Here is a 9783-nt window from a genome sequence, read left to right as displayed (position 1 = left end):
ACCCACACAGAGCCACTCCCACTTTGAGGGCTACCCCTCTAAACCTAGGAGGCTGGGGTCCCATCTGGTTTCTATCTTTTTTTTTTTAACATTTATTTATTTATTTTTGGCTGTGTCAGATCTTAGTTGAGGCACGAGGGATCTTCGTTGCAGCACGTGGGCTTAGTTGCCCTGTGGCACGTGGGATCTTAGTTCCCTGTATCGAATCCACATCCCCTGCATTGGAAGGCAGATTCTTAACCACTGGACCACCAAGGAAGTCCCTCCTATCTGATTTCTGCTGCTGCCCAGGAAGGAGTCTCTTCCCTTTTGCCAGCTGCCCAAAGAGCTAATAAGAGCTTGCATTTACTGAGCCTTTATCGTGGGCCAATCACACAGAGTTTCTTGTTGACTCTTCACAACAACCCCTGAGGTGGGTCTTACTATTACCCCATTTTACAGATGAGGAAGTGAAGGCTCTGACAGGTTGTGGTTGCCCTTCCTAGCCAGCATGCAGCCCCCACTTTGGGCCAAAGACTGAACCATTGTTTGATGGACAGCAGCGGAGGCCCCCTTGAGGGAAGGGGCAGAGAAAAAACGAGGCCTGGCCCTCTCTTGGGAAGACACCTTCTTGAGCAGTGTTCAGTCTAGTGGAGGGGATGGATGGTCTGAGAGAGGAGTCAGACTGTGCTTGAAAAACCAGTGATTTCCTGACCCTTGATGCCAACATCCAAGGTGGCACCAGTCAGAGGCTTCCACTACTGTGTCTGGGTCCCAGGTATGAACCTGGCTCTCTGTCGACCTTGTCCTAGGAATAAACAGACCTGGGATTTCTCTTCCCTGAGGACAAGTGAAAACCCCTTTCTGATGCTGAAGGACTCTTGTGAGACACAAAGACCTTCTGACTTCCATGGGGCAGGCCTCCCCTGAAGGAAACGTTTCCCACCCGGAAGCAGGGGGATGGTTGGAATGAACTCTGAAGGCATCTTGGACTTCCATCCAATCCCATTTCTTCTTCTTCATCCTGGCCAAACTCTGAGGATTATGACAATCCTCAGTGTGGGCAATAAAAAGTGCCTAATTGGTTGTTGTCCAGACAAGGCTGCTCCCCGTTTCCCTCGTGGGGGTAGGAAACCAGCTGAGTCAGTTTCACTTGTGTTATTACAGCTTTCCCGTGGTTGCTGGGCACTAGCGGAAGCAGGGCACCCAGTGGGAGTCGGCAGCTGGTGCCTGATGCTGCTTCAGAGGTGGGCATCCCCTGGGAGGCAGAGGGCCCCCAGAGAGGACCAGAACATTAGGCCATTCTGTTCCTAATCTGAGGAAAGAGGACACCACCCCTGCTGGCCTCTGTGGGAGTCGGGAGGAATGCAGGGGATACCCTCTGCTTTGGCCTCGGTGACAGCACCCGTTACTTCTGCGGTAGAGAGCAGGGGAGAACATGGGCTCCGGAGCCAGGCTGCGCCTGACTGTGCCATTATCCAGCTGGGTGATCCTGGGCACCCTGGGTGAATATTTAGCTCACTATGCCTCATCTTTCTCATCTGTAAAGTGGGGCTAAGTGTATGTAAAGTGCTTGGAGCAGTGCCTGGCCTGTAGTAAGTGTTGAATAATTGTAGCCATTAGCACTGTCATAGCTTGACAGTGGGAGTGAGGAGATGGGATGTAAGTCAGGCTGAATTTGGACATGGTGGGATGGGGGAGGGGTGGGTGAGATGCCCTCTGGGGCAGAGAACCTGGGTTTCCCAAGGTCTTCTCTGAGGTTGCCATGCTGAACACAGCTCTCCTTGTTTCCTTCTGGAGATAATGGACTAGACCTGTCTACTTGGGTCTCAGCCAGAGATGGTACAGAGCCACCAGGCCAGCAGTCTTCTTCCCCTCCCATTTTGGGGGCAACCCTTCTAAGCTTGGGCTGCTGGAGAGCCCCGAAAGCCAGGAGGGTGAGTGAGACCCCAGACTGGGAAATTCTTTGCCCTAGAGGCTGCGTCCGACTCTCCCGGTGCCCTTTCTCCCACCACCCACCTTGCCTCTCCCGACCTCCAGCAGGAAGGCTGTTCTCTTCCTGCATCTGATTCCAGGACGCCCAGAGCCAAGCACAGGCTCCTTACATTTCTGGCAAACCTGCTCAAGTCCCCCGCCCAGGCTGCATCCTCTCCCCCTGCGAGTCTTTGAACAGGCTGTTTCCTCCACTGGGAAACACCCTGCTCCCTCTGCAGCTCTCACCTTGTCCTTCCTGAGCCCCTCCTGTGCCCATCCCTTCCCTGCCTGCCCCTGCCCTGAGACTCACCCCAAGGCCGGCAACGTGACCCTCCTTCTCTCTGCCTCAGTCCTGGATGAGTGTCCAGCCTCCCCCATCAGACTGGGAAGGTGCAAATTGTGTTTTACTACTGAACCCACTGGACCATGCAGGTCATCCATGACCCCTCCAGGTCTCAGCCACGATTACCCCTTTTCCCATTCTTCAGGCTCCCCAATTTTTTTTTTTTAATAAATTTATTTATTTATTTTTATCTGCATTGGGTCTTCGTTGCTGCGCGGGGCTTTCTCTAGTTGCAGCGAGCGGGGGCTACTCATTGCAGTGGTTTCTCTTGTTGTGGAGCACGGGCTCTAGGCGTGCGGGCTTCGGTAGTTGTGGCTCGTGGGCTCTAGAGCACAGGCTCAGTAGTTGTGGTGCACGGGCTTAGTTGCTTCATGGCCTGTGGGATCTTCCCGGACCAGGGCTTGAACCCGTGTCCCCTGCCTTGGCAGGTGGATTCTTAACCACTGGCCCACCAGGGAAGTCCCAGCCTCCCCATTTTTGATCCAGGAGAGTGGCATAGTCACTGGGCTGCTGCCACCTCTGACTGCCCCTGGGGGCTTGGCAGACAGACAGCCACCTGTCTCAGGAGGTTCAGGTGGATGCTGGCAGGCAGTGGAGGCCAAGGACCCCCCCAGAAGCCCCTCCAGTGCTGGAAGCTGCCACATCCAGTGATCATCCAGTGACAGGGTCAGAACCCAGCTAGGCAGCAGCTGACACCAGAGCAGCAAGGGAGAGGGAGGCCCCAGAAAACCCCCCACCCTTTCCCTGCCACTGCTCTGTGTCTGCTGTCTCTTGGTTGGGGGGATGCTTATGGGTAGGGGGTGGAGTGGGAGGAACGCTGCTCGGCCCCTAGGGGGGCAACTGAGATTTATGGGACTGGATTTTTACAGGCTGGGGAGAGGCCCCAGGCGGGAGGAGAGCATGCATAAAACCTCCCAACATGAAAGTCTCAGCAGCAGGTCCCCCCCGCCAGGCCTGTGGGTGGTGAGAGATTTACAGCTCTTGCACAAGGCCTGGAGGGAGCCTGGGGAAGTTGCAAGGACACTTCAGAGCCAGAATAACTCCCCACCAAGGCCTTCACCTTTCTCCTCTAGGAAAAAAATTACTCACCAAGAGAACAGGTTGGAGCTGCCAGAAAGATGGTTAGCACTGCGGGGAACCCGCCCCACCTGAGTCTAGGTGACTCCCAACTTCCTCCCCCATCCTGAACTCTTCTCTGCCCCCAGGTCAGGGGGAGATGCCTGGAGCAATGTGGGGGAGGGCAGGGGGACAATGTCCAGGAGGGCCTCCCTCTGGGGACAGGGGGGCTCGTGCTCCTAGGTCCCTTTTCCCAGACGAGGAAAGGGCAACAGTGGCCTAGAAGTGGGAGCAGGAGTGTGGGTGGATTCTGGCCAGTTCTGGAAGAGTCTCAACATTTAGGGAGTACTTTCAGAGCGTGTATATGGGGTAGGAGTCTTACCTGAAGGGAGACACGGGTGACCCAATAAGGACACAGAAACACAGAAAGCCCCTGTGCTCAGGGGCTGCCTCTCATTTCATCCAATGAGCCCAAAGGCTGAGCTGGGACTCAGGAGTGGAAGGTACCTGACCCCAGCCCTACACCCTCAGTTCTTGCCCACCAAACTCAGCTGCCAGTTTTCCCTTGGGCCAGACCTCTGGCTTCTACCTCACCCATGGAAGGATTATGCGTATCTAGGCTCTACCTCACTGGGGACAGCTCAGTTGTTTCGAGGGTGCGTTTCTGCCTCTCCCTGACTCTGGACTCTGCACCCCATCACCCTGGTCCCCCACGTCCCCCTCACCTGCACGGAGAAGCCCTAAACCTCAGCTGGGTGGGGGAGGTGTACACCGCTAACCACTTGAAAGGGCCAGGTAGGCATCCCGGGACAGGTGAGGGGCCAGAGCCTTTGAACTGGGAGGGGGCGGGGCTGCTGCCAGAAGATGGAAATCCTGGGCCAGGCTTGCAGCGCCAGAGGGAGAGGGACGGGGAGGAAGCGCCATAAAAGGCCGACCCCACCCTCCGTACAGCCCAGGCTTCCCCTCCCCACCCCTTAGTCCAGCCTCCCAAGACCAGAGCTGGCACCGAGACAGCCTACTGAGTAATGTCTCAGGTGCCCGCCAGCTGGACAGAGACTCGCCCACTGGCAGGCCCCACCCTGAGTGGTCGGTCAGCACTCCCCAGGCCAGGGGCATGGTGGGGAGGAGACAGAGGCACTGCCCGTCCAAGCAGGGCACTGCTTGAGCCCAACCCGACAGGAAAGAGGTTGGGGTGGGGAGCCCCGTACTGGGCAGAAGGCGGGGATGCAGCTGTACTTCCCGCTTGTCCTTTATTTTGCTGGCTGGCTGCAGGGCAGGGAAGGAAGACTAACTCTGGGTCAGCGCTCCAGCAGGGAGAGGGGGAGTCAAAGAGGAAAGATGGCTCTGCTCCCTTGGCCCCCAACCCCCTTCAGACTGCAGGCTCAAGGAGGAGTGGGGCCGGGCTGGTCAGGACCTGCCTCCAGCCTGCCTTCCTTCCCAGGAAGTCGGCAAAATTACTCTCCTGGTACTGCTCTTTATTTTTTGAAGCCAGATCAAAGGTGGGAGCCAGCTGGGAGCTCTAATAAAATCTCAGCAAGGTGGAGCCTTGGAGTTCAGTCGGGAAACCAGGAGCTGGGGGGAGGGGCATTGTCCCAGGCCCTGCCTGCGGGCTCAGGGGTGAGACAAGAGTCCGGAGTGGAGCTGGTGGGTGGGGACCAGTCAAGAAGGGTCTGTGACCTGAAAGATCCAGGCCAGGCTGTGGTCACCTTGGTTTCCACTGCTCTTCTCTCCAAGTAGGGACCCACCCACGTATAACTCTTCCAGTCCCAGCATCCAAGCCAATTGGAACCTCTGTTCACATTGGCCACAGGTCATCCCACTTTGACCTCACTGCCCTCATCTTCGTCACCTGCTCCAGGGCATTACTTTGTAAACCAGGAAGCTCTTAGATTAGATAAACTTGCTCCCTCCTGCAAAAACAAAGCACATTCCCCCTTTCCATTCCGAGTTCAGACTAGAAAAAAGCAAAAGCATCTCCTTATATTTTTGTATAGTTTCCTGGTGAAGCTGAGATTCAGTCACGTGTGCCAGCAGCATCTTTCCCCTCCTCCCCTTGCTCCTGTCCACACTGTCTTCCTGTGTAGGCCAAATAATTGTCATTCTTGTTCGGGAGACCTTCTCCTTCCTCCCTAGGACTACCACATCTCCTCACTGGAATCACATCGCCATCCCTAATATTGTGGCTGGACGGGGTCAATGGGATTCTTCATTCATACTGGTTTTCAGGGTGAACACGTCCCTGGCACTATCAGCGGGAGACATGATGGGTGCGGCCCCCAGACATCCCACACTTCTTTCCTCATGAGTCCTGAGGTCTGGAGCGGCTTGGTCCTGACTGGCACGTCGCCAGATGCGAGGCTCGTCCAACAGAACAGTGAAAGGTTTCCCCAGAGCCCTGGCTGGCCCTGAGAAGCCCTCCTCAATCATGTGGGATGGCACTCCTCGTTGCCCCGGGTCCAGCTTCTCCCAGATGTGGAGGTCCCTGGCAAGGCTGATTGGGATGGACAGTGAGAATGTGTGTGTGTGTGTGTACCTGGGCACACACACTTAGGTGGGTCTGGATATAGAGGAAAGGAAGAAGAGAGTGCTACTTTACAAATTCTGCCATCATGAATGCACTGTGTAACTGTGGCCAACTCCCTCACCTTTTCAGGGCTTCGGTTTCTCTGGCCATAAAATATGGGGTTAACTGTCCCTCCTAGGGAAGCTAGGAGGATTCACTGGGCAATGGCTCTGAAGTGTCTAGGAGGAGAAGGAGAGCTATAAATATAAGCGATCATTAGAGAGTATTTCACAGCCATTTTTGTGGCCCCAACGTTTTATTAATATTATTATTGTTATTGTCACCACTTCCCGAGTCTCTGCTAGCTGGGTTGGAGCTTCCAGGTGAAGGTCATGCTCCTGAGCCCAGTATCCCAGATAATGACCTCACTGAATCCCCACCCTCCACACTCAGGGTGCCTGGGGGACTCTCAGGAAGCTAGTGATGGTGACTGAGATGAGGCCTTGACAGAAGGGGGTCAGGGACCCAGAAGAGAAAGTGCCCGCCCAGGGAAATTCACAAGCCCTCTGTGTCCCTAGGGATGTTTCCAGTCTGCTGTGGGAAGCCTGGGCTCAGAGAAGCAGACATGGAGCTGTGGTCCCGAGGTCAGGAAGGGTGGAGAGGGGCTGAGTGCAGGGGAGAGGCCAAGGTGGAGAGAGGATGCTGTTACCCAGGCAGTAAGAGGAGCTGGTTGGTAGGAAATGATTCCTTGGAGAGGCAAATGGTTCTTTTCAAGGAGTCTTTGTAGAGGCTAGAACATACTCTGTTTCCAGGTGAATCAGGGCACAAGCCTGGCAGACAGTGGGCACTCAATGAATGCTTGTTAAACTGAATTTCCGTTTAGAAAATTGTTTAGTAGAATTGCCTTCCTACTCCAGTAAGATTAAAAAACCTGGCATTTGCTTTTGGAAATGCCTTGGACGCCCCCTGGTGGCGACACACAAAGGCTGAGGGGGCACCAGTGCCTTCCATCCTAACTGGTTCCTGGGGGGGCTGCCCTTTCCTCCTGAGTCTCCGCAGACCTCATCCCAAGGGGACTGGGAGTAGGAAGAAACAGGGAAAAAGGAAGAGCCCTGTGGGGGAAGGATGAGTGGAACGTCCTTGCTGGAAGATTCCATGGCAGTTGGTAGAGGACAGCCATTGGTCTGGGCAGGGGAACCAGGGTGCAGAGGGAGTTGATGAGTCAGTGTAGGACTGGCATCCCTGAGCAGTGGAGAAGGGGGGGTGGCTGTGTGTGTGCACCTGCGGTGTGGAGTGGGGTAGCTGCCAAAGTATAATAGGGAGATACATTTTACAGCCTCTGTTAATTTTTCATGCTCAGAAAAAGACTAAGGAAACTTGGATAATTGAAATCAAAGATGGACCTGGGAGAGGAAAAAAAAATGGTTCATTTAAACTAGGTGGAAAGAGGAGAAATGAGAATGTAGAAAACCAAAGGAAGAAAAGGGGAGAAGCAGAGGCTACTGGGAAAATTCCTAAGGCAGAACGTGCAGCCTTTAGAAGACTGGGTTGGCTTCTTCAAAAATAACAATAAAGCTTGGGTTGTAGGGGTGAGTGAGGATTAACAGATAGTCAAGGGCTGGGACATTGATATTCTTCTAGTTTCTGGACATCCAACACCAGCTGCACCATGTGGTTCCTTTCATAGGAGGCCCCAGAAGGAATGTGGAGCTTCTTAAGGGCAGACTGTGGTTCTGCAGCCATTCCTCCCTCCTTCTGGTGCCCTAGGCATCCTCAGGGATAGATGCTCACTCTCTGGTACTGATGAATCAGATGGGGGCAGCCACATGCAGAAAAGAAGGACAAGGAAAATGTCAGGAAGCAGGAAAAGCATGGGAAAATGAAGAGGGAAGGGGGTTAAGAGGCAGACAGGGAAGGAGAAGTGAAGTGGAGGTGGAGGAAGCCGGGCTTGGAAGAGAAGGGAATAAGTACAGGAAAAAGGTTAAAAAGATGCAGTCATTCAGTCAGTCAACAAACATTTACTCTGCACCTACTATATATCAAGCAATGTGCTGGGAGTGGAAGGTGCTATGGTGGACAAGACAAATACGGGGATTTTAGGAGTGGCGAATGGATAGCTTTATAAATTAGAAATGGGGAGAAAGTGACAACTTAGACCAGGAAGAGGCTGAAAGCATTGGAAACAAGGGAAATATCACCGAGGGAGAAACTGTCTCCAGATGCACCCAGGGAAGAGACGTTTCTCCTGGTTGGTGCTGAGACCCACAGCTGGAACCGCCTGTTGGCTCTGGGGCCATGGAGATCGAAGCAGGTAGGATGGGCAGAGGAGAAATTCAGGACGGGGAGGGACAGGAGTGGGTAGAGGTAGAGGGTACAGATGCGAAGCTTCACAGCGGTTTACTTGAGCACCACCGTCGGAAGATATCTTTGGGCTGACGAGTGGTTCTCTAATTTGGCTGCCTGTTGGAATCACCTGAGGAATTTCTTAATACCGTCACCAGGGTTACACTCCCAGAGATTCTGATTTCCTTGGCCTGGGATGGGACCCAGGCTTTAAAATTTATTAAACGCTCACAAGTGAGTCTAAAGCGCAGCTAGGACAAAGCAAGCATTAGGGGCCGGCTGCCCAGCCTCTTTCCTCTCTGTAGAGTATGGGGGCATCTGTGGGAAGCAATCTGTGGGAAGCAAAACTGTGCGGTGGTTTTAGGGTGTTGTAACTGAGGCTCAAAGACACCAAAGGTCCTGACAAAAGTATAACGGGGTCCTCTCCTTAGAAGATGCTCCCTTCCTCGGCTGTGCCTCTGGTAAGAACAAGAAAGATGGCAGGGAAGAGCAATTTAAATTACTCAGAACTGCTGGCAAATTCTTCTACGTTTTTGCACCCTGCGTCCCCACCCACACACACGCAAACTTTTTTTTTCCCCCCACTTCTGCTGTCTTCCTGATGGGGCCTCTGGGGTAGGAGAAGCACAACTGCCCCAGCTTTCATCCCATAAGAGGTCTGGCAGGATATTCAACCCCACCTCCCTGGCCCCCAAATCCCTGCACCCTTAAATAGCTGAGTCCCTGAACCCGGGTGTAGTCCTTGGCTTGACAGTGAAGCAATCTTAACTTGAAAAATGGCCTGGGAACAGAATGCACGGTCTATATAAACAAGTCCCATGTAGATGTAATTGTATGCAAATATTCATTCTTTAACTCGGCATACATTTCCTGTTGGTCCTCTAGTCTGGGCCTCTAACCTACCACTGCAGCTCACAGTCTAGTAGGGAAGTAAGAAGTAAGAATAAAAGTGTGCAATGCAGTGTGAGTGAGTGAAGCCCTTTGCATGTGCCAAGAGCAGCCCAGAGAAGTAAAAAGCTCTGGCTCAGCAGGAGTTCAGACTTTGAGCAGGTTCGTGAAGGATGCATAGGAGTTTACCAGGAAAAAGGAAGGAAAAAGTAGGAAGGGAAATAGAGAGATGCGTAAGTGTTTAGGAACTGTGGAATCTTTTCTTGAGGCAAAAAGGTAGGATTTGTGGAAGGACAATAGGGTGGCAGAGGGAGATAAAGCATGAAAGGTACACAAAGAGTGTGAAGGACATTGTTTGCCTAGAAAGGAGTATGGACTTTTTACCCAGAAGGGTGCAGGGAGCCAATGAAGGATTTAACTAGAGGAGTGATATCTTTTGAAGTCTTGTTCTTTCAAAGGCTAAATCTGAGAGGGGTAGACTGGAAGAGACTAGTAACATTTATTCAACAATTACAATATACTGGGCATTCTGCTCTGTATTTTATCACACCAACCCTTTATGATAGTGTTCTTCAAACTGCCAGTCATGATCAAGAAAAGGAAGTGGTGGGAGGGATAAATTAGGAGGTTGGGATTAACATATACACACTACTATATATAAAATAGATAACCAACAAGGACCTACTGTATAGCACGG

The sequence above is a fragment of the Monodon monoceros genome, unplaced genomic scaffold, assembly GCF_005190385.1.
Source record: "Monodon monoceros isolate NGI ecotype Baffin Bay Population unplaced genomic scaffold, NGI_Narwhal_1 Super_Scaffold_9, whole genome shotgun sequence".
NCBI lineage: Eukaryota > Metazoa > Chordata > Mammalia > Artiodactyla > Monodontidae > Monodon > Monodon monoceros.
Note: the sequence above shows the minus strand (reverse complement) of the source record.